This window comes from Adiantum capillus-veneris, chromosome 29 (assembly GCF_014529385.1).
Source record: "Adiantum capillus-veneris isolate H3 chromosome 29, ASM1452938v2, whole genome shotgun sequence".
NCBI lineage: Eukaryota > Viridiplantae > Streptophyta > Polypodiopsida > Polypodiales > Pteridaceae > Adiantum > Adiantum capillus-veneris.
This window is the reverse complement of record NC_140959.1, coordinates 40,436,437-40,461,003: the sequence shown is the minus strand read 5'-3', so window position 1 is coordinate 40,461,003 and position 24,567 is coordinate 40,436,437.

Here is a 24,567-nt window from a genome sequence, read left to right as displayed (position 1 = left end):
GTAGCCCACATTGGGTGAACCACGTATATCGTGTGTACTCTCTCTCTCTCTCTACTCTATAATCTCGTGTATGTAAATCTGTCTCTCTCCATTAAGTAATCTACTCAATTATCTATTTAGCTACGTCTTATTTCCTAACATGCTACCAATTACCTTTTCCTTAATGCAATCTTGGATTGCAGTTAATGTGAGATATTGATCCTTGTTTAACAAGATTGGCATTGGTTTTTTCATACTCTCTTCGATTGGTTTGGTCTCTAATGGATATTTCATCTTGTATCCTCAACAAAGGTCTCTCTCTTTGTTGCTATATTGTTGGATCTTTAACATCAATATCCTTTTCTACTTTAGTTTTAACCAATTTTACAAGTGAAATCATCTAAATGGGTATGGCATGTTCCTTCTTCATCATAGAATTGAAATCATCTAAATGGGTATGGCATGTTCCTTCTTCATCGTATAATTTACTTTATCTAGATGTTATTGATACATATGTCCATGGTGGCCAATATATACATCCATCCAAATGGTTCAAATAAGATCTCCAAAAATGATTTAGGAATATATGCATTAGCCACATCCCTTTTTAGAATACAATCTTTGCTTTGTACACTATCATGTTTTGAAGCCACATACATCCACATGGGTATATTGTCTTTGAGCCATGATGGTGAATCTGTCTTGCTAGAGGCTAGTGATTCACTATACAAATACTCTACTAGAATCTTATGTACATATTAGTAGGAATAATCCACTAGACTTATTGCCCCATATTGCCTAAGAAATACTATAATATTTGTGTGTTTTTTCTCTATCATTTTCTAGTGCGTGTAGGTTTGGTTGGAGTAAGGATGCTTGATAGATCTATGTGTGTGCTTGTGATTAGTGTGTTTCATGATGGGATTAGTGATATGTGCATCGTTGTAATCGTTAGTTGTGTGATTGATTTGATTGAGGTGAAGAGAAGTGGATGTGGAGATTGCCTATCTTTCTGACTTAGCTCCTCCATAGGCCAAGAAGATCACCTTGTAGAGTCATTGTTTGTGTTGTCATGATGAGCTTACTAGTGTTTCCATGCCCTAGATGGGTAGCTCGTCACTCCGGATGGAAATTTATGTGTTGGTCATTGGAGCTATGCTACAATGGCATCCGCAACATTTGGCCTCATTTCCAAGGATTGATGGCCTACACAAGTGTAACTATGGCATAATTAAAAAGGTCTCCTCACTAATTACCTTTGTCTGTTTATTGTTTTGTGGATATTGGATGTGTGTGCATAAAATAATGTGTTCTGTTTTCCATAATTTGGTATCATATCTTGCTAATTGTGTGCCTACATACTCTAATTTCTCACTAACACATTGCTAATTTCACTAATTTTTGGTAGCTGACACACTAGTTTTCTATTAATTGGAGTAACATTTGATGATTATGTTTTGAAATTTTTCTAATCAGAGGCTTGGATTGCATTCTGACAATGTTGATTTTGCTAATCACATAACTATTTGTTGATGTTGGTGTTTGGTGGATACAGGCGTATGCACTTGTAAACACTCACTCAATTTTTCGAAGAAAGCCATGTAATTCAGCCTATGTGATTTTTAATTGTAATGCAAATTGGCATACCCTCTCAACCTCTCTGATTCTACACCCTTGTAAGTGGCTGAATGGCCGTGGAAAGGCTCCCTTAACTTTTAAGTCAAAACCTTAGTTTGGACTAAGGAGATATCATTAGCTTGGAAGATTTGAAAACGTTCAGTGTGAGAGCTTCTTGCTGCTACAATTGTATCTTCTTTTCTCCTGGATGGTAATCAGAATTCATTTCCAAATAGCACATTGTGTTCCTTGTCTCTTGCTCTACAATCTAAGTGTAATCATTTTCAATTCTAATGTGGTTCATGACGCTTTGTTTCTGAGCTAAATGCATTGATGTGGAGGCTAAAATGGTTATTTTTTTATGTTTTGACCATGGATAAGTGTTTCTATGCTTAAGGGTAAATAACATACCGGTTTTAAATGAAAAGACCGGCTTACATTAGCAGTCAGAACATTTGAACTGGTTGACACTTATATACCACTGGAACATACCAAGGACATGTGTTCATTTTTTTAAACACATTTTTCTCACTGGTATACATCGTGGTTAAGTGCTTACATGTACTGGTTAGTAAATAACATAGTGGTTTTAAATGAAAAGACTGGTTTACATCAGCAGTAAGAATATTTGAACAAGTTGACACTTATATAACACTAGTATGTACCAAGGACATGTGTTAATTTCTTTTAACACTAATTTCTCACTGGTATACATCGTGGTTAAGTGCTCACTTGTACTAGTTAGGTAAATAACATACCGGTTTTAAATGAAAAGACTGGTTTACATCAGCAGTAAGAATATTTGAACAAGTTGACACTTATATACCACTGGTATGTACCAAGGACATGTGTTAATTTCTTTTAACACTAATTTCTCACTGGTATACATCGTGTTTAAGTGCTCACTTGTACTGGTTAGGTAAATAACATACCGGTTTTAAATGAAAAGACTGGTTTACATCAGCAGTAAGAACATTTGCACTGGTTGACACTTATATACCACTGGAACGTACCAAGGACATGTGTTCATTTTTTTAACCCTTATTTTTCACTGGTACACATCATGGGTAAGTGCTCACATGTATTGGTTAGGTAAATAACATACCGATTTTAAATGAAAAGACTGGGTTACATCAGCAGTAAGAACATTTGCACTGGTTGACACTTATATACCACTGGTACGTACCAAGGGCATGTGTTCATTCTTTTTAACACTTATTTATCACTGGTATACATCGTGGTTAAGTTCTCACTTGTACTAGTTAGGTAAATAACATACCGGTTATAAATGAAAAGACTGGTTTACATCAGCAGTAAGAACATTTGCACTGGTTGACACTTATATACCACGGGTACGTACCAAGGACATGTGTTCATATATACTGGTTTACCTAACCAATTAAGTGAAAAAACATAGTGGTTTGAAATAAAAATACTGGTTTATAGTAATGTAACAGTTTTCCTCAAAACCTGCAGTTTTCTTCAATGTTCTTTAACCATATATGTCTTTCATTGTAGGTGGACCTCTTTCTCAACTTCAAAGAACAATACCCTGAAATTGTAATAAGGCAGCGGGGGTTTGAGTACATGAAGCCATATTTTGTGTGGAAATTGAGAGACCGATATACTTGCTGCTGCATTTCACATGTTCAAATGTCCTTCCTAAAGGATGCCATAAATCACATGCGAAGTTCTGTATTCGGTCTTCATGGAAAAGCTTGCCATTGTCAATGCAACATATTCAAAGACAATGGTGGATGCAAGGCACCAAAAAACCCTATCAAGAGTTTAACAGACTTATTGGACTCTATACTGTGTCCTAAATCAGATACGTCCACCTTCCATGCCCTTGCCTGCTTGAGTGGTCAATGTAAAAGGTGTGGCCCGGATAAGTTAGACTTTTGTGCTGCAGAGGCTGCATTTATTGCTAAAAATATTGTGGTGAATATTTTTGAGGACCTAGAAGTAGGAACTGCGCGTGACGGTCTGAAGAAGAAAAGGAAATTCTTGTCGCATAAGGAAATATCATGCCAGGATCTCTCAGTCATGTTCAAAGACCATCTTAAGAAATACATAATGCATAATTATGTGTATAGATGGCAAGCAGAACAATATAAGGAATGTATACAAAGCTTTCCAGAAGATGTTGTTGTGTAAGTTGTTGACTTTGCTGAAAATTATAGTTTCAAAGAACAAAATGAGATTCAGTCCATGCACTGGTATTCAAATCAAGTAACTATTTTTGTGCACATAACATATTTTTGAATTGCAGGTAACGACATCACCCTAGATCAGTATTATTTCTTTTGTATTAAGCCTTCAATAATTTTTGATTTTTATATTATGCAGGTGACATCCACAAGACAATTCACTTCTTCATTTCAGATGACAAGCAACATGACACACATTTTGTTCAACACTGTTTTCTGAAACATGAGGAATGGCTAAAGCAATTTGGTCTAAATATTGGGTATGGTCTGATGGAGCAGCTTCACAATTCAAAGCAAGAAGACCATTCTATTTCCTTGCCAGGTAGAACATGTTCTAACAAACATTATCTGAAGGTGGTTTTAATATAGAGACCTATCATAGTGGCATTAAAGTTGTAATAAAATGCTTGTCTAACATCAGGAATATTATAATACGTGTTTTTTTTGGTAATTTTATCGTGCCAAGAGTATATTAATCTTCTTCTATCCATTGAATAAATTGCAGATACAGTGTTTTTACTGAATGGAAAATGTCTTGGAACTTTTTTGGATCCGGACATGGTAAGGGAGAACACGACGGTGCGGGAGCAGTGATAAAAAGGTCTTTAACTCAATACCAATTGCAGCCAAATTGCCCAAAGATAGATTGTGCTATAGATGTTGTGGCATTATTGAGACGGACCTTGTCAGATGGTGCTACAGCCACCTATGCATCCCAGGCCTGTTATGTAAGCAGGATTTTTTGGGTGATTGAATTGGGAGATGTCGAAAGGGGAAAAAATTGGGAGGTGAAGGCTGTAAAAAATACCCGCTCAATGCACTCTGTTTCTGCATATTCAGAGCATGATACAACTGCTTTGAGAACACGTTCACTGTCTTGTTTCTGTAGTGCATGTAAACAGGAAAAGTGGAGGAGATGTGTGAGCAAGTCACACGTTCCTTTCTGGACATACCTTATTTTGGAGCCTACAGAAGAAGGGGAAGATGATGACGACGAAATAAATGAGGATGCAGCATATGAAGGACACTATGACACCCTCACTCAAGCTCTTATTGTTGGTGATAATTTTGCTGTTCCGGCACCAAATGACAATGAAGAAAAAGTGGATTTCTATATAGTGAAATGCACTGCAGCTATTCAAGAGTTTCATTCAGACGTTGAAGATGACTGGGGCAATATCATTGGGCGAGGATCCTATGCTATCAAAGGGTTTTACTATCGTATGATAAATGAGCAGACCTACGAGCTTTTGGACAAAAAGCCAGAGGTGTTCATATATTCACATCTTGTTCAGGCAATCAAAATCCCCATGATACCCCATCCCAGCAACTCAAAACTATATACAATATCACTTGATGTCAGTGAGTCTATCTACAATAGTATGCCTTTTGAGCTGTAACCATCTTAAGAAATGCATAATGCATAATTTTGTGTATATCTGCCTATTACTGTAAACTGAACTGTCTCCCTCTCCCTCTCTCCCTCTCTCTCTATCTCTCTCTCTCTCTCTCTCTGTCACTTCTCAATATCATTTCTGTATCATACCAGTCATTTCTCAGTATCATACCGGTATCATACCAGTCAATTCCCAGTATCATACCGGTATGATACAGTATCATACCAGTCATTTCCCAGTATCATACCCATATCATACATTCCCTCTCTCTCTCTCTCTCTCTCTCTCTCTCTCTCTCTCTCTCTCTCTCTGTGTCATTTCTAAACATCATACCAGTCATTTCTCAGTATTATACCGGTATGATACTGAGGAGTGACTGGTATGATACCGGTATTATACAAGTTCCTCTCTCTCTCTCTCTCTCTCTCTCTCTCTCTCTCTCTCTCTCTCTCTCTCTCTCTTTGTCATTTCTCAGTTTCATACCAGTCACTTCTCAGTATCATACCGGTATCATACCAGTAACTCCTCAGTATCATACCGGTATCATACCAGTCCCCCCCCCCCCCCCCCCCCCTCTGTGTGTGTGTGTGTGTGTGTGTGTGTAACGTCTCAGTATCATACCGGTCACTCCATAGTATCATACCGGTATCATACCAGTCCCTCTCCCTCTCTCTATCACTGCTAAGTATCATACCGATCACTCCTCAGTATCATACCGGTATCATATTAGTCACTTCACAGTATCATACTGGTATCATACCAGTCACTTCTCGGTATAAGACTCTCTCTCTCTCTCTCTCTCTCTCTCTCTCTCTCTCTCGTATCACTTCTCAATATCATACGAGTCACTTCTCAGTATCATACCTGTATCATACCAGTCACTTGAAAGAATCATACCGGTATCATACATGTCACTTCTTTGTATCCGACTCTCTCTCTCTCTCTCTCTCTCTCTCTCTCTCTCTCTCTCTCTCTCTCTCTCTCTCTCTCTCTCTCTCTCTCGTATCACTTCTCAATATCATACGAGTCACTTCTCAGTATCATACCTGTATCATACCAGTCACTTGAAAGAATCATACCGGTATCATACATGTCACTTCTTTGTATCCGACTCTCTCTCTCTCTCTCTCTCTCTCTCTCTCTCTCTCTCTCTCTCTTCTCAGTATCATACCAGTCATGCCCAGTATAATACCATTATCAGACACTCTCTCCTTTTATTTGCAATATACTTCAAATATAGAATACAACGTATTTCCGTGCAACTTGCTTGTAAATGTATTATACATGAATTCTATCACATTGATTGAGCCTTTTGGCTGAGTAATTCTCCATTTACATCCATCGACAAAAAAATACATCGACAAAAGTCACCCACTTCACAGACTTTATGAAGCTTTCTTTTTATATAAAAAATCTGTTCCTTTCTTCTTGAAAAAGTCAATCCGCCATTTCCAATAAAAACGACGCACATAGGTGTCGTCAGGTTGTCCGTCTGCACAAATTACAGTCCTCTTTGTATACTCAATTATGTCCTTAGAGTACAACCAGTGTGATAGTCAGTTTATGACAGTGGTTGACAGAAAATAGGCGCGCACTTCTTTAGACTGCTTTTCTAGCTTGGGAAAAACAAGAAATGACCCCTATGGATTAAACATTAGCTTATATCCAGAATCATCAAAGATAAGTGTGTCAGGTGGTAGGTCAGGAAAATTTTCGAGATTCTTGTGGAACACCGGTTTATCTGTCGCGCCCAATTTAAAAGGGGCCCTTGTGCACTGCGCCTGACTTACCACTCTATTGAATCTTTTGTGGCGGTCAGAGAACACTGTCGCTAGCGTGCGTTTGAGCTTCTCAAACTCGCAACAGCTCCATATCCACACTTCGAACCATCTAAAACAAAAATTCAGAAACACTTCTGCATCGGGCCTTACCCAAAACTGTGTATCCCCTTCAACAACATACCGCATTTATGGCCAGTGGGGCAATTCTTCACCATATTTTCCATCAAATTTCTTGAGCAGTAATCCATTAAGGTCCAAAATGAGAACCCTACGCTGGACGCTCAACGGAGGTGGTGGCCTTGGCCATATCAGTGGAATTCTTTTCATTAGTCTATACCATAGAGGAAACACGAGCACTGCAGGAGACAACACGCAATTCCATATTGCACGAATGTCAGCCCTGCCATTCTGCTTGTCAGCCCTGAACCTATCTGCAAGGCGCCATTCTTCAACTGAAAACATATCTGCAGATGCAAAATTACACAAGACTCAAATTTAAATATGCAATTAGGACATATCTATAGATTGAAATCATACAATAAAAACACACAATGTTCAAAAAATAGGCACAAGATGAAAGAGATGTCGAATGGGAAAGAAAGTTATATTAATTTCAGAAGTGGTTACATAAAAAGAAACATGGGGGGGCAAACTATAATCTTTTCTAGGCTCTGGGTTTAGGGTCAGAACTTGTGCCGGTATTCTGCATCTCCTTAGTGTCTTCTATGTCCATCTCCTCTTCTGGCTGCCCCTGAGTCTCTTCCTCTTTCTTGCTTTTTTGCTCCATTTCAGGCTTCTCATCTCCAGTCTTCTCGATTTTTTTTCTTTTTTATTTTCACAAGTGGTAGACATACTTGCACTCAATCTTGAGAACAACTTCGTACTACAGAAGTACATGTCGATGGCTCAACAGCCAAATAAGAAGCTTGGCCTCTGCATACTATGTCAAGATAGTGTGAGCAAGATCATTCAACAACAACAAGACAACGCACCTTTTGCACTGATGGCGCAACTGGACACGAGTTTGATGTTTGGTATCATTGAAAACATCGTTGAACCAGCCAGGAGAAGAGCATTCACTGCTAGCGATACTTACGAATTTGCTTCTCTGCAGCTCCGTGGCCGTCAACAATTGCTAGAGAGAACAGTTACTTTCAAGCCCAATGGCATGCCTGCCGCATCAAGCTCCGTGAATGACATCACAATAGAGACAACAACGTTTCCATTCCTATTTCCTTTTAGGAAAGTCCAGTATGATGGTAAAATCAACATGAGTATATATGTAAAGATACGTGCATCGACTCTGTTCTCTGTTTACACCTTGTACAAGCCATACTTGCTCGTAATATACCAACTAAAGCAGGCACTTATGTTGGCTAACAATACACACACGAGCTTGTTGCAAAGGGACATTGACAACTACAAGAAGCCCAATCGTAGAGCAACCGACGAGGATACTGTGAGACATGTGCTTCGGTACATCACCCCTTCTAGCATGCCAGGCTCCTTCTCGTGTCACCGCAAGAACCTAAAGGACTTGATAGCAATGGTGGACGAATGGGGAATGCTTGATTTCTTCTTGACTTTCACTGTCGATGAGGTCACAGACACGAGATGGCCTGAGATTGACACGATCGAGCTAATTGCACGTCATTTGAACGCATCCTTCACTTGGACAGACTGCCCAGTTGAATGCGCCCTCACCTTCCACACTAAGTTCCAAATGCTTATGTCCAAATATGTACTTGCGAAAGGTGTGTTGGGCAGTGTGCAACACCACTTGGTTAGATATGAGGTCCAAAACAGAGGATCACTGCATGCTCATGTCATACTGTGGATGCATGAAGAAGACAAAGAGCAACTATCTGCTGCTGAGATAACTACATACATCCCGCCAGAAACTAGCATTGTGGTGTTGCCAGAAGTAAGCCGCCTCCGACAACTCGTACTCAGGAAACAGCTTCACAAGTGCCATACAAGTTGTTACCACGGTCAAAGAGATGGAGTATGTAAACATGGGTTTCCATTTCATGCGCAGCCAAATCCAAACCCAGTCTTCAACGAACGAAATCACAGATGGCAATACTTCAGGCCCCGACATGAAGACATAAATGTGGTACCGTACCACCCTACACTGCTTCTGCTATGGGGTGCACATATGAATATACAGCAGGTCACCAATTCATCGTTGTCCTACTACCTCTTGAAGTATGCACTCAAAACTGAACCAATGGGCCATCTCCACATCCTCTCAGAAGATGCAGAGCACTTAGGCCTAGGTGGCCTTGACACTGTGAAATTGAAGCTGATCTCAGCCTCTTTACTGTCGAAACCTATCTCAGCAACAACAGAAGTGGCATTAAATTGTTTGCAAATCCAAATCATTTCAAAGAGTGATACCATCCCATACGTCGACTCATCACCCCCGGCACTACGACAACGAATCATTTCTCACAACAATGATGTCGTGCTGCACCTTGTCGATCTGTACTGCGCACGACCACAAACTTTGGAGAACCTTACGTTCTACGACTTCCACAAGAATTACACAGTGACGAAGGGAAAAAAAAGAAAAAAAAGTATTTCAGAGGTGAACACCTACGGCCAATCGCTAGAGCGGCAACACCGACTGGTCCGTTTCGCAGACTTCCACCCAGTGCATCATCCGGAGGCTTTCTTTTACAACATGCTGCTAAAGAGCATCACCTTTAGAAATGAATCCTAGTTGCTCTCACCGGATAACACGTCCAGGTCATACTATCTTGAGTGCAAACTTAAAAATTTGATACTGACAGATGAGGACCTTGAGATGTACATCACAGAGTATACACAACGAAATATGCTCACAACAGATCAAACACACCAATTTCACAACATGATACAACAGAAGACATCCTCAACAAAGGCTGCCTCATTTCAATCTCCAGATGTGCAAACAGACTATGAGCAACAGGACATGTCTTCTCATATCTCTGCCCTTCTAAACGAGCTTCAAAACGTGCAGAACGCGTCACTGACATCTGAACAAGCAGAGATCTACAAGAAGCTCACAACAACAAAGGGTGGACTACATGTGATCACAGGCACTCCTGGGAGTGGCAAAAGATTTCTCATAAGATATATCACAAGCCAACTCATAATGCAAGGGAAAACTGTCACACTCGCTGCTTCGACTGGTGCAGCGGCCACGAGGTTAAGCAGCATCACAACAACTGTCCATTACCAATTCAAGATACCAGTGCGCACACAACAATATCCCCTATCAATCTCTGAAACTGATGTGACAGATACGTCACTATCAAAGAAGCAGACACGATTATCATAGACGAGATTTCTATGTTGACAAAGCAAACTTTTGATCTCATAGTACGACAAATTGTGAATGTCACCAACGGCACACTGCTAGACCCATTCAAAGATAAAAAGCTCTTCTTGTTCGGTGATTTGGCACAGCTGCCATCAGTATGCAGGCATCAAAGTGATCATTGCTACTCATGCCACATCACAAGCTCCACTTATTGGTCCACTGCTACTACGTACATTATGTCTTGCTCAGTGTGCCATGCAAAAGATATCTCTTTCATAGTGTTCCTCAATACAATAAGAGTCAGGCTCCCCACAAAGAAAGAGATCCACGCTGCGCTCGGTGACCGCATCATAACGCAAGATCAAATAGAGCAACACATGGATAGGAATATGAAAATCATTTGCACACACAAGAGTGAAGTTTGATATTATAATAACCTTCTCTTGGAACACTTCCATCAGCATAGTCACATCATCCAAATCGGCCTCAAGAAAAATGCACACAACCTCCGTGAGCTCCAAGCATGGCTTGAAGATCCCGACTTCCACGCAATTGACAGAATAGCAGAAGGAGCAAAGGCGCTGATAACAGAGAACATAGACTTAATAATTGGAGCAGCCAATGGATCACTATGTTGCGTAGATGAAATCCTCCAAGATGAAGAAGGAGGCATCAAAGCAATCAAAGTCAAACTCAACACATCCAAACAAGAACTTACACTTCGACGGTCAAAGAATAGCAGACGGACATTCAATGGGCACTCGTACCATAAATCCACATTCTTAATAGCTCTCGCCTATGCTATGACTGGACACAAGTCCCAAGGCACAACAATCAACACCAACGTCTTGCTCATTGTAAAAGAAGTTTTCGCTCCTAGCCTTCTATACGTGATGCTATCATGTGTCACTGAGCGAACCCGGCTACATTTACTACAGCTCCCTACGCCAGAGATGTTCACACCATCTAGATTTTTGAACTTCTAGCCGTGAATGTTTCCTATGCCCTCTTCAGTCTCAATTCCTCTTTCTATTAAACTGATGAAATCGCCTTGTAACTGCCTTGTATATAAACCATGAATTTTCGTTTAACTACTTATCTTCTCTTCTGTGGACTTACCATGTTCAATATGTTGCATTATTGAGAAATCTTCCCTATCACCCCTACTCACTCTGATCCACCTTTTGTAAATTTATTGTTGTTCCCTTTTTCACTTCATTCATTTGAGTTTGAACATTTGTCGGATCTTATGCTTCAGAAATACTGCAACAGATCATCAAAATAATTATTTTTACGTGCAGGAAACTGAATCAAACAATGGATCACACACAACAAGGTACATTTTGAACGCTTGTCTGTTCTTGCATCTGATTATGTATACACATGCGAATCAATCACTCATCTTACTGTGCTCTCTTCAAGCAATACATGAACAATGCAAAGGAAATGCAACCAACGATACAACCTAAGAGATTTTGCCTCATGACTAAGCAGATGAGACTGGCTAACTCAGCAGGCGAGAAACCCCATGCGTATATTGAAGGGCTCCATACTTTTCAAGAGCTTCGCAACTTCATGAATAAGTGCGACGCAAGATATAAAGCTCTAAACCAAACGATGGCCACACCAAGCACAGACAGAATGACAACATGTACTATTAGAAAAGAAAAATATAATGCCTTCTGTCTGTTACGCTAACCAGCTTGCTCCTACATCCTGCAGGTCTCATGAAGCAAATACTTGAAGATCTTGACATCCAATACGAGGATGACGACAGTATGTTGTGTAATGTTGAAGCACAACAACTCCTCGACACAAAAACTGAAGGAGTTACACTGTACACGATGGAGCAGCTTCGGTTTGTTACAACATTGATTTAGCTGAACTTTCAAAAGCTACTCAAGAAAACTGTGCCGCTATCTTGACAAATTTGATGACTTCGGCAAACCACACGCACGACGCAACTAATTCACCTATCACAATCCAGAAGGTAGCGTGGCACTACAATGAACACAAGGCAGTAAATTACGGACAACCAGCCTCTCCATACGAGCCAGTTGCAATAGACCAAGGCAAGTATGGATAACAAGTATCACTAGCTTCCATTCATTTCTCCGTAGCACCGTCATTTTTTTATTGGCCTAACCAATCTACATGGACTGCAGATTTAGACACTCATCAACAACCAGAGACAAGCATCAGCCTTCCACCCCAGAAAAAGCAGTGTATAGGTCATAAAATTATATTTTCATGCAAAACGTTACTGTAGTTAATCGCGATTATTTACTTTTGTGCACAATTGGCTTGAAAATCATCTTGTTGCCTTACCTATCACTTGTACACATCTATCTCATGCCACATGTCAACTACAAGCCCAAAAGATCAAGAAAATCTCAGATTTTATAAAAAAACGCACTAAAGGCTCTTCTATCCAAATTTTGAGTTAATCGTCACATTTTTTGATCCAAATCATCCCATATCTCACACAGAGGCTTTATATCATGTCTAGGACCAACTGGCAATAAAAAGTGTCCAATTTGATGAGAAAGTTAATCACGATTATTTACTTTTTTGCTACAATGAGTCCAAATTTCAACTTTGATCTTATAGGACCAAAGTACATGTTGTGACAAGCCCACCAATCAAGTTTGATCACATTTGGAAGAAGAACTGCAGCACATCAAGAAGAACTGCAGCAGAAAAAAGCAAGGTTCGAAAGAAAGAAAGAATCATTTGAAAGAAGTTGCCAAGCTGTAGGAGAAAACCCACAGTCATGGAGCCCAGGGTAATAATAGGACCAAGAAACCCGCGAAGAAGATTTAGGAAAATCCAAAGGATCTTCTTGAGCAAATGTATGCAGAGGGTTTAGCCTTAAAGATACAAGAAGCTCTAGAACCACAAAGGAAAGCAAGACAAGAGTCGGTTGCACAACAAAGGCAATCAGAAGCCGCACTACAAACTGAACCACAATATGAACAAGGAGAGATATCTCCAAGACCCACTTCATCCACTATGGAACCAAAAGACCATCCAAGCCCTTTACCAACTGTCAAATCCAATGAAGGCAAGGAAGCAAAAGGAAAAGAGAAACAACAGGAGGGAGCCAATTTTGAACAATCCAAGGAAGCATACAAAGACAAAGCTGGACCTTCTACAACAACACAATCAGAATTAGTTGAAGCATCAAAAAAGCCTAAAGAAGATTCAACTAAACCATCTACCAAGCCACAAGCAGAATTTGTTGCACCGTGAAAAGAGCTGCAAGCCAAATCTACTGGGACTTCTAAGCAACCTCAGCTAGAAGCTGAAGAATGGGAAACAACGGATGAAGTGATCATTTAAGTTAATGAGTATGCAAAGCATATGTAGTTGATGACAAAGAAGATGCACACAACAGCTCTTAGGTGCATTGCTAAAGCTAAAGAGTTGGAACAGGTAAACTCTCCAAGGTGAGCTTGAAGATAGGATGAACATCATCGAGAATCTTCAAGAACAGATCAGAGAGCTAAAAAACAAAGCAGAGCAACACCAAAATTTCAAGGAGAAGCAACAAAAAGAAATGGAAGATTTAGGAGAGCTTCTCACAAAGCTGTCAGATGCATACAAAAGCAAGGATCAACAGCAGCTGGTTAAAGTGACAAATGAACTTTTAATCACTACTCAATCGGTATAAAAGCTCAGTCAGTATAAAAGCTTTTAATCACTACTCGGTCAGTATAAAAGCTCCAAGTGCAATTAAATGTAGAAAATGCTTCATTGCAATACTCAGAGCAGCGCATGAATGACCAAGCCGCATTCCTAGAGCGGATTAGGGAAAACCCAGCCGTAGCTTCACTCAAGGAAAATAGATGAAGTCTACAAGAATTTGGAAAAGAGAAATAAGGACCTAGAACTTGAGTTGAGGCTGGAACAGACACAAAGGGGAGACCTCACCGTCATGTGGGTACAAAGACAAGAGCAGTTGCTCAAGGAGATCGAGGAATTAAAGAGAGCTAACTAGCTCTATTGAGAAAAGGGCATGGGGAAGCTCAAGAGGAGGCAAGTACCTCTAAACAACCAATTATAGACATACCATTAGTCTCCTTTGCAGATATGAAAACACAACCAAAAAAAGGGCAAATAGGAGAGTCAAGTACCAATCATTGAAGAGGAACAAGTGCCAATAGCTTTCTAAAGCTGAAGAAGATGCACTAAAGAACAGATTGTCCATGAAGTGGATGCTGAATGGAAAGTGGGAATGGATTGGGAGTTCAGAGTCCTTACTCAGTCAATGTAGCATAGCTCACTCCCAACCAAATCAATTCTCAATGGCATCAACAGTCTCTACCCTAACCTTTGATAAAGGTGGAGCTACCGCAAATCAAAGAAAGACTATACAAGGATATGCAAGAAGAAGGGTTAGATGCTCTCCACCCCAAATGGAGGAAAAATTGGCTCAACAAAAACTCAAGGTACCTCATTCTGTTTACAAGAGCACCTGCAGAAATACAAAAAGACCCTACATTCTCTCCTGTACCAAGGGTAAGGACATGGCAGGCACACGAAGCCTTAAATAAGAAGAGGCCGACTTGGCTCAATTACTTGAGACTGCCAGCTCTACAGCAAGGACCAACAACTGAGGAATACATGGTGAAACCCCTAACTGGCACCATGAACTTCTTCAAGAACCTCTTTGATCTCTTATCTACAATGCTATATAAAATCTACAGAATGTTGCTCCCATGCATTCAAGTTTTCCATGAGCCTGAGCAAGCAGGAACCCACAAATGTCATTCTTAGAAGTAATAAAGGCTTGCACTACGATTTGAGTGGATAGAATTCAAAAGAATTCCTCTACGACTTCTATGCCAGATGTATGTTTTCGCCATCCAACAATATGTTGGCATTTGAAGAGGCTTCTTACATGAGATTCTTCACGTGGCGTAGAAAGATATACGGACCGGTGATTAGCAATCTGATAGTAAGGTTTGTAGGCTATTCTGCCATACAACTTAAAAATAAAGTCACTATTTAGTTTTTGCAAGTCTCTGAGAAAGCAGGCCGCATCAGATATCAGAAATCTCTACAAGCACTTAAAGACCACCTCACCAGCCGCCGTCATCTTGAAGACTATTTCAATCCATGAAACTATATCAAGGGATGACACAATGGAGGAGGGGGGGAATGTTAGCAGCAAGCTAACCCATGTAACATTTTTCAGGAGCTTTTATTGTAAAAGCACTTATTCTTTTGATAAATGGGGAATATTGTAACTCCTATTTTCCAAGTGCACATTGTAATTGCTGAGCCGAGTCTATAAGCTTCCAAATTGTATCAATTTATTCTTACTTAGAGCTCCCAAATTATTAGTTTTTGACCAAAGAAACCTTGGCTAACGTATAAAAGCTAGTTTTTGAAAGTTATTGTTAAGGTTTGGATAAGAAATACACAGTGTGAGCTAACAGCACTCACTTCTCTCCTTCTCATGCTTCCTACTCCCGTGTCGATTATCACATTGTAGTGCCGTTTGTTGCGTTGCAACTGCAGGTAAGAGATTTACACATTAACCTAAACATATCATGGTAAACTGTAGCTTTTGGAATCGCCAACCCATGGCCTAATTTCATCATAAGTAGGAATTTAAGCTAGGAAATCACAAAATAAGCATAGGCGGGGTATTGGGACATCATTGCTAAGCATTTAGATGCATTCAAGGTAAAAAATGACTAGGTCAAAAACTCATTGTTGTTAATAATTTCGTTTGTTTACACTTCATCAAAAGTGAGGTTTGAGACCATAAGCATGTGTGCTTAGGTCTTATATACTTGTCCTAGAAGTTTCCTAACATTCGGAGGTCGTTTGATGCTATAACAGTCATGCTTTGTTTGCCGATTAGTACTAGCTTTTGATGACTTTGGTCATTTTTGTCGGACCAATAGGAAAAGGGTAAGAGTGATTGCCGATGAGAGGCGCACTCTAACCGGGACATTCAAGGGATTAGTTGGCTAAGCATGGGCGCCAAAGTGTGAATGGGGTGAGCTCATATAAAAGCTTATTACTAGGTGAGCAGCCTTCACTGGCCCTCACTGACACTTCTAGGGGATCCAAGGCATATGAACCTACGCATTGGACGAGTGTTAGAGCACGAGCATATTGGTAGTGCCTCCATTTACGCGGGCACCCATTATTCCTCCACCCTAGGTTCTGGACCTTCGGCCGGGACTCAAGGTAGCGCGACCCAAGATCCTCATATCGCGTCTAGTGATTCTTCCTCTAACTACGAAGTCATGGAGGGGTATCCTACACCAAACCCTGATAGTTCAAGTCAAGACATGCATGCCATGGGCCCACAGCCCGGGTCCAACGTGTTTAGCCGCTTAAAAGAGACCCTTAGTAGAGCTACTCGCTCCAAACATGCGGTTAATGAAATAAATGAAGGGAGTGGGGAAGTAAATTCGTCATTCATGCCTAAAATGGACCCTATGCTTCTTGAGAGTGTGCATGTGAATGTTCCATCCACTACACCTCCTGATCCTTTAGGACTATCTCCCTCTGAGGTTTTACTTCCCGATGGTAGGAGTCTTGCCGAAGTACAAGAGATCGAACGCTATATGCAAGCAACAAGGGAGAGGGAAATTGAGAACCTACGAAGGCTAGAACAAAGTCGAGCCCTGAAAGCAAAGGCTCCTATGACAACAATCATGCCAGCCGAGAAACTGAGTGCTCCCAAGGTGGCAGTCATGGAGGGGCAAGCTATGGGGAGCAATAATGCTTCCACTTCAAGGGAAACCTCCAGCACGCCAGGCCTAGATGGGATATTCCTAAACGAAAATTGGGAGTATGACCTACAAGCAGAAGCTTAACTGATCAGTACACAGGACACACCTATCATGTGGGTTGGTTAGATGTTCTACAATCCACATCGGGTGCTACTAGCATAGATGAGCAACAACAGAAAGTTTGTGATGTCCTCCATAGGATTGTCGAGTTAGAAAGACAGAACACAGGGATCAACATGCCTTCAGCAGGCCTAATGAGATTCTTGGATATGGGAAAGGCCAACCAACCAACCTTGTCACAAATGGAGACTCCCTCAGTGAGCCCCATTGATCCTCCATATGTTGTTTCGCCAGGAGCCTCAGTACAATCTGAGCCCACAAGTGGCAGCTTTACCTTCCCAGATCTAGCTCATCTTTCTATTAATGACACTACGGCTACCATGCATATCCCCATGGTGAGCATGACAAGAAGTACACCATGGAGTTCATTTGTTAACACTGCGCCGATGCCTAGTAGCACAGTGCCCCCAACTATACCTACATGTATGTATCAATCATGTGCACCTGTCGTACCTCAGCCTCATGTAGCTCCTACACCTCCGATTATTCCAAGAGCTTACAATCCACAATGGAATTATCCAAGCTCTTATACAAGTGGAGCCATGCCATTTAATAATAACATGCCATATCAGGCACCCCCTATGCCTAGGGCCACGCTTGTAAACTTTGGACCACCGTCTGGTACACCACCATACAAAATATGGGACCCAAGAGCCGGGCGTATGCCAAGGCCAAGGCCAACTCCCATCTCACATGTGGTTCCAGGATCACATACACCCATTATACCTGCTCAAATAGGAGATTTGGCAGCATTTGCTCAAACTATCGGTCGCTCTATTGCGGAAAACATGCGTAGTGCACCTGATAGACAGCCTAGGAGCAAGGCAGTTCAAGTAGCTAAGCTCACACAGAAATTCAATGGAGACGGAGATGCTAGAAAGCATATGGAAGTCTTTGAACATGTGTGCGATTCCTTGGAAGAGCACAATGAGCTACATAAGTGTAAGGCTTTGAGTTTGACCCTAAGCGGAAAGGCTGGAGATTGGTATAGAACCTTAAGAGTAGAAGAGAAAACGATCTACTCTACTCTTAGGAGACTGTTCTTAAAAGAATACATACGAGAGGGAGTACTTTGGGGTGTAGCCTCTCATCTCCAGAAAGCCCAACGAGAAGAAGGTGAATCCGTGAGAGACTTCATTAGTCGTCTAAAGAATTTGAATTCTCGATGCAATCCAAACGAGCGATTCAACAACAACCAATTGCTCGATAGATTCATTAGGGGACTACGACATGAAAGTATCTATAATGGCCTAGTCATTAGAGGTATCACTACTTGGGAAGCAGTCACCATGAATGCAATCCAATTGGAGGATAATTTAATGATTGCACGAGAAAGAGTGTCTGCCGAGCCGAAGTCTCGTAGCTCGCAAGCGTCAGGGCATGAGCCAATGAAGATAAAGCCAATCGTGAAAGAGAAAATGATATCTGAGATGACTTTGGCAGATCTCACCAAGGCCATCCAAGAAAGCCTTAGGGGTACTCGTGCTACACAAAACACTCATATGTATCCAAGAAGGGAGCAACAATGGTGTTCAATTTTCTTGGGCCCACATACTACGAGTGAATGCCCTACTTTCAGAGTAAAGTTTAACGGGACTTGTAACGCGTGTGGTAGGTATGACCATCAAGCGAAGGATTGCTTAATGCTTAAACGCATCATGGAAAATAGACCGCCTATAGCTTGGGCAGACTCACCTTGAGTTCCTGCATTGATGCCTACCCCACCCATGGAGCAATAGTTGCCATTACAGCACATGGTCCCTAGAACCCAAAATGTGGTCCAAACCACGCCGTTGCCACCTCCAGTGCTAGGACCGCAACCCCCTCATCCAAGAGTTACACCTATGAACCAAATAGGTTGCGAGTCATCTAATACTTATGTAGATTACGAAGAGGACATAGACTCTAGTATCACCTATGGAGTCGACATGCTTGAGGAGTGTCCCATGTACTATATGGAAGACCATTGGGGACAAATCAAACCGGTATATCAAGCTACTGCGCTAGCAGCAAGAGGCCAAAACATTAATAGTTTTGCCAGGAGACCACCTCTTCAGTGCTACGAATGTGGTGGACCACATCGAGTAGCTGAGTGCCCCTTTAGAATGCAAACGAATGCTGCACTAATGCAAACAAGTCAAGGGAGTGCATTGGCAATGCCAATACTCACTTGTAATCGTTGTGGCATAGATCATTTGATCGCACAGTGTCCTAACAATCCAAACGCACCGAAAATAACACCATTGAACATAATAGAGATTGTTGATGGGACACCACCAACTATAAACATAGCACCAGTGAATGCACTCACACGGTCGATGCTCCAAAAGCAAAATTACATCCTCGAAGAGAGAGATGCTGCATCCATTGGCCGAGCGAGAAAGAAGAAAACACGAAGAAAGAAATCCCTTAATGCTTCTAGCTCAAAACCTAGTTCAAAGACTAACATAGGGACAGGAGAGGATCCCGTGTATATGAATGACCCTGAGGATGACTCAGATTCGATAGAGACCACGGAGACCAAAACTCTTACTACAAAGGAAAAAGCCAGTGAGGAGGATCACGAGAGGGAATTACGATAAACACCAAAAGAGTATTCAAAGTTAAAATACCCAGTTGCGAACCCCCAAGATAAGCCACGAGAGACAAAAAATGAGGATTGCAAGAGAAAGATTGGAACCTATCCAAACCCAACAGTGGAAATTGAACGAGTCCAACAACTGAGGGGTTTGGTGGAAGAAACTCAACGAACATTAGAACCTGAACCCAAACATATCCAGATGTCGGACACAGTGTTTCCCACACAAGTTCAACCTCACAAGAACTACAGGCCGTTAGCTATACCCAGTATCATTCAGGAAGAGAGTGAGGGTAGGACATCTGAAAGTGGACACACACCTTTCCTACTAGAGAGAATGTTTGGTGAGGGAATACCCGAACCCCTTGAGGAAGTGGAGATTCCATCTTCACCATTCTATTGTCAGGGTCCTACGTCCCACAAGATGCCATTAAATGTTACCAAATTGATGGATTTCATGTCTTCAGAAGTTAGAACCACCATCATGTCCAAACTATATAAAGACCCCGGGCTAGTCTCAGCTCTTCGAGCCTTCCTCAATGGAGAATTACAGGCCGGATTACCACAGTTTGCACATATGAACAAACCTGACTCGGTAATGAATGATGAGGAACATTTAGCACCACCATCTGACCTAGCGGGACATGAATCTGTAATTGAAGTACCCGTTAACAAGTTGGGGCAATACTTTGAAGGTGATGAATCTAATGCTACGCTGCCAATCACTACTAAAGGATTAACTGTAAAGGGAGTCCTTGACGGTGGTGCGGGAGTCAGCATGGTGACAAAGAGTTGTTGGGAGTCTATGGGGTGACCTCACCTTGAAGCCACAAGCGTAGTGGTAAAAGTGGCTAATGGATCTATTGTTACGCCTATTGGAATGCTTAAGGATCTCAGGATCAAGGTCTTGGGACACAAGGTAAGGCAGACTTTCATTGTTATGGATTTTTCCAAGCATCCTATGTCATTTGAGATGATCTTAGGGCGGCCATTCATGAGGGAAGCAAAAATGGTGCATGACTGGTCCAAAAACCACGTATACTTACAGTTCCAAGACTCTGTCATTCGAGTTGATCTTTTAAGTGGTCGAACGCATCCTCTAGGAAATAAATTCATCATTGATAATTGATCAGACACAACAATTCACTCATCTCCATTACAGTATTGTTACACATGTAACGAAGACACGGATATTGGGGAGAACTCTCCTTATATGGATATCCTACCCGGAATGGCTGAGTCAGACAATGTTGATTGGGTACACCTAGCGGCAACTATAGATACATGGGGAGCTAGAGGAACAACCTGGGTAACACCAGATGGGGAAAAGATACCACACATTGCACCAGTAAACATGTTAGGTGTAGCGCATGTAACATCCGATGATAAGAAAGAGGCACACCTACCTGAGAGTGAAACCGATGATTCCTCAAAGGCTTCATGCCAATACACATCGAAAACGGAATCTCAGAAAGAAATGGATTCAGAACCTGAGGAAACATCGAGTGAACCAAGTATAGAAACTGAACACTCAAGGTCTAGTACAACCATCTATGGTAATTTATATGAGAGTGAAGAAGATACAAGCGAAGACCTATCAAGTGAGTCGAGTTCAAACATTTACCAAAATCAAAACCTTAACAAGAAACAAAGGTCATATAAGAGACGACGATATTGAGCAAATGTGAGAGCTAGGATAAACAAGGAAAGATCTACTGCAGAATGGCTTAGCTATCTAGGGGCATGTGATGCTCATCGAAAGCTAGTAGACAATTGGGATGAACATCTCCAGAGTGTCATGTGGTGCAGCCCGCGACCCATTGACCTCTCTCAATTGGAGGTTACAGAGCCGAAATTGAGTGGAACTATAAGAAGACGTCAAAACCGAGAGTTAGCACAACAACAAAAGGAGGCAAAACTAAAAGAAAGGTCTCCGTCAGGACACGAGCCTGCTGACTTACATACGGCTCCTGAACATTTTAAATCTTATACCACGGGGGAGCGAAAGGTTGTGTATGCCAAAGCCCAACGAATACCTACCAATGGAAGCAGTGGAGTCTATGATGGTCTAGCGGTAGTTAAAGAGATAGAATTAGTAGAACCAGGTGAGGAGTCTAAACCAGTCTTTATTGCTCAAGACCTTACCGAAACTGAAGAGGCTGTACTTAAGGAGCTCCTCAAGGAATACAAGGATATCTTTGCTTGGACATATCATGACATGAAGGGCGTTCCACCTTCTGTGGTGCAACATACAATTCCCATGATCAACACTGCTAAACCCGTCCAACAACGACCCTATCCAATGAATCCTAAGTACGCCAAAATTGTACAAGAGGAGATTGAAAAACTTATCCAATGTGGATTCATATACCCTATTGAGCACTCAGAATGGGTTTCTCCAATAGTCATTGTGCCAAAAAAGAATGGGAAACTAAGAGTGTGCGTGGACCTCAAGAAAGTTAATGCAACCACTAGGAGAGATCATTATCCCTTGCCATATTCAGAACATGTGCTTGAAAGAGTTGCGGGCAAGGAAGCTTATAGCTTTTTAGATGGGTACTCTGGTTACAATCAAATCACAATTGCATTAGAGGACCAAGATAAAACTGCTTTTATCACAGAGTTTGGAGTGTTTGCATTTCGTGTTATGGCTTTTGGCTTAACGAATTCCCCTGCTACATTCCAACGATTAATAAACACTGCGTTTAAAGAGTTTCTAAGGGAGTTTTGTGAAGCTTTCCTAGATGACCTTTGTGTTTATTCTTCTTGGGAGAAGCATTTGTTATATCTACGAAAAATATTTGAAAGGTGCAGATTTTATCGCATCTCATTGAACCCTTTCAAATGCCAATTTTGGGTTAAGCATGGAGTCATTCTAGGGCATATAGTGTCCAAGAACGGGATATCCACAGATGAGAGTAAGATTAAAGCCATTGCCAATTTGCCACCACCTACTAACTATAAAGGAGTTCAAAGATTTATAGGCCATGTTGGTTATTATCGAAGGTTTATTTTAAACTTTGCCGAGATAGCGCGTCCATTGTACAAGCTTCTTATCGAGTTTCACTGGACGGAAGAATGTCATCAATCTTATGAGTTATTAAAGAAGGCCCTAACAAGTGCTCCAATCCTGCGAACATCCGATTGGAATGTACCTTTTCATGTGCATATTGATGCATCAAATTTTGCTATTGGGTGTGTTCTAACTCAACCAGGAGAACATAAATTGGACTACCCTATTAGCTTTGCAAGTCGCCAATTAAATGATGCCGAGATGAACTACACTACTACAGAGCGCGAAGGTCTAGCTATGATTTACGCAGTAAAGAAATTTCGCTATTACCTTCTTGCTACCAAGTTTTTGTTTTATGTTGATCATCAAGCATTGCTATATTTGGTAAACAAGCCGTGTTCCACAGGTCGAATTACACGATGGTTGTTAATTCTTCTTGAGTTTGACTTCACCGTTGTTGTGAGGCCTGGGAGGAAACATGTCATGGCTGATCATTTATCTCATATCCCTAATGGCGAAGCTCCTACGGGGGTTGATTATGAATTTCCTGATACTCCTTTGTTCATTGTTGAGACAATGCCTGAATGGAGTGAAAAGATTGTTAACTTCTTAGTTAATGGTTTTCCACCCAAAGAACTGCGAAAAGATATAGCTCGAAAATTAATCAAGGAATGCGAACCCTATTGCTTACTGGCTGGAACTCTCTATAAGAGAGGAAAAGATGATGTTCTTAGACGCTGTGCCCGCGAGGATGAGTATTTATATATTCTACAAGAGGCACACATGGGCGTAGCTGGTGGTCACTTTTCAGGAAAGTTGACTGCCCGAAAGATCTTACAATCAGGCTATTGGTGGCCCACTCTGTTTAAGGATGCATCACTTTTTGCAAAGGGATGTGATGAATGCCAACGCTTCAACAAGCCACAAAGAAGGGATAGGATGCCTCTACATCCCATCAAGGTAACCAAACCATTTGAAAAGTGGGGCTTAGACTTTGAAGGACCGATTAGTCCGACTGCACGTAGCACGCAATCGCGATATATCATTGTCGCTACCGACTATGTAACCAAATGGGCTGAAGAAAAAAAAACACGAAAGGCGGATGCAAAAACAACAGCTAAGTTCCTCTTTGAGAACATTATCACACGTTTTGGATGCCCCTTTGAACTTGTGAGTGACAATGGAACTCATTTTATAAATGAAGTAATAAAAGAACTCACATCAAACTTCATGATATCTCACCACAAGTCAACACCCTATTATCCCCAAGCAAATGGCCAAGCTGAAATTACCAACAAAACTCTCATCTCCATTTTGACAAAGACAGTCGAGGCTCATCGCACTGATTGGGACCTAAAGCTTACATCAGCTTTATGGGCTTATCGTACTCTGTATAAAGTTGCTATTAATTGCACACCGTTTAAGATGGTGTATGGCCAAGAAGCAATTATGCCATGGGAGTTTGTCATTCCTAGTCTTCGAGTAGCTTCTCAAGAAGGTTGGGATGGTAACCCCTTAGTGGAGCGATTATATATCCTGGAAAGGCTAGATGAAGAAAGGAAATTAGCTGTGCGAAATGCTCTAGTGGAGAAGGATAGGATAAAGAAGTGGTTTGATAGCCATTTAAAGGATAAAGACATCAAGGTTGGTGATAAAGTTCTTATGTACGGGGTACGTAATGAAAAAAGAAATTGAAATACGCTGGTAAGGGACCATATCGAGTGTGTCAAATTACTCCTCAAGGTAACATTCGTGTGGAGACTCTAGATGGAGTTGAAACCATTGGATTCCTTAATGGGAGTAAATT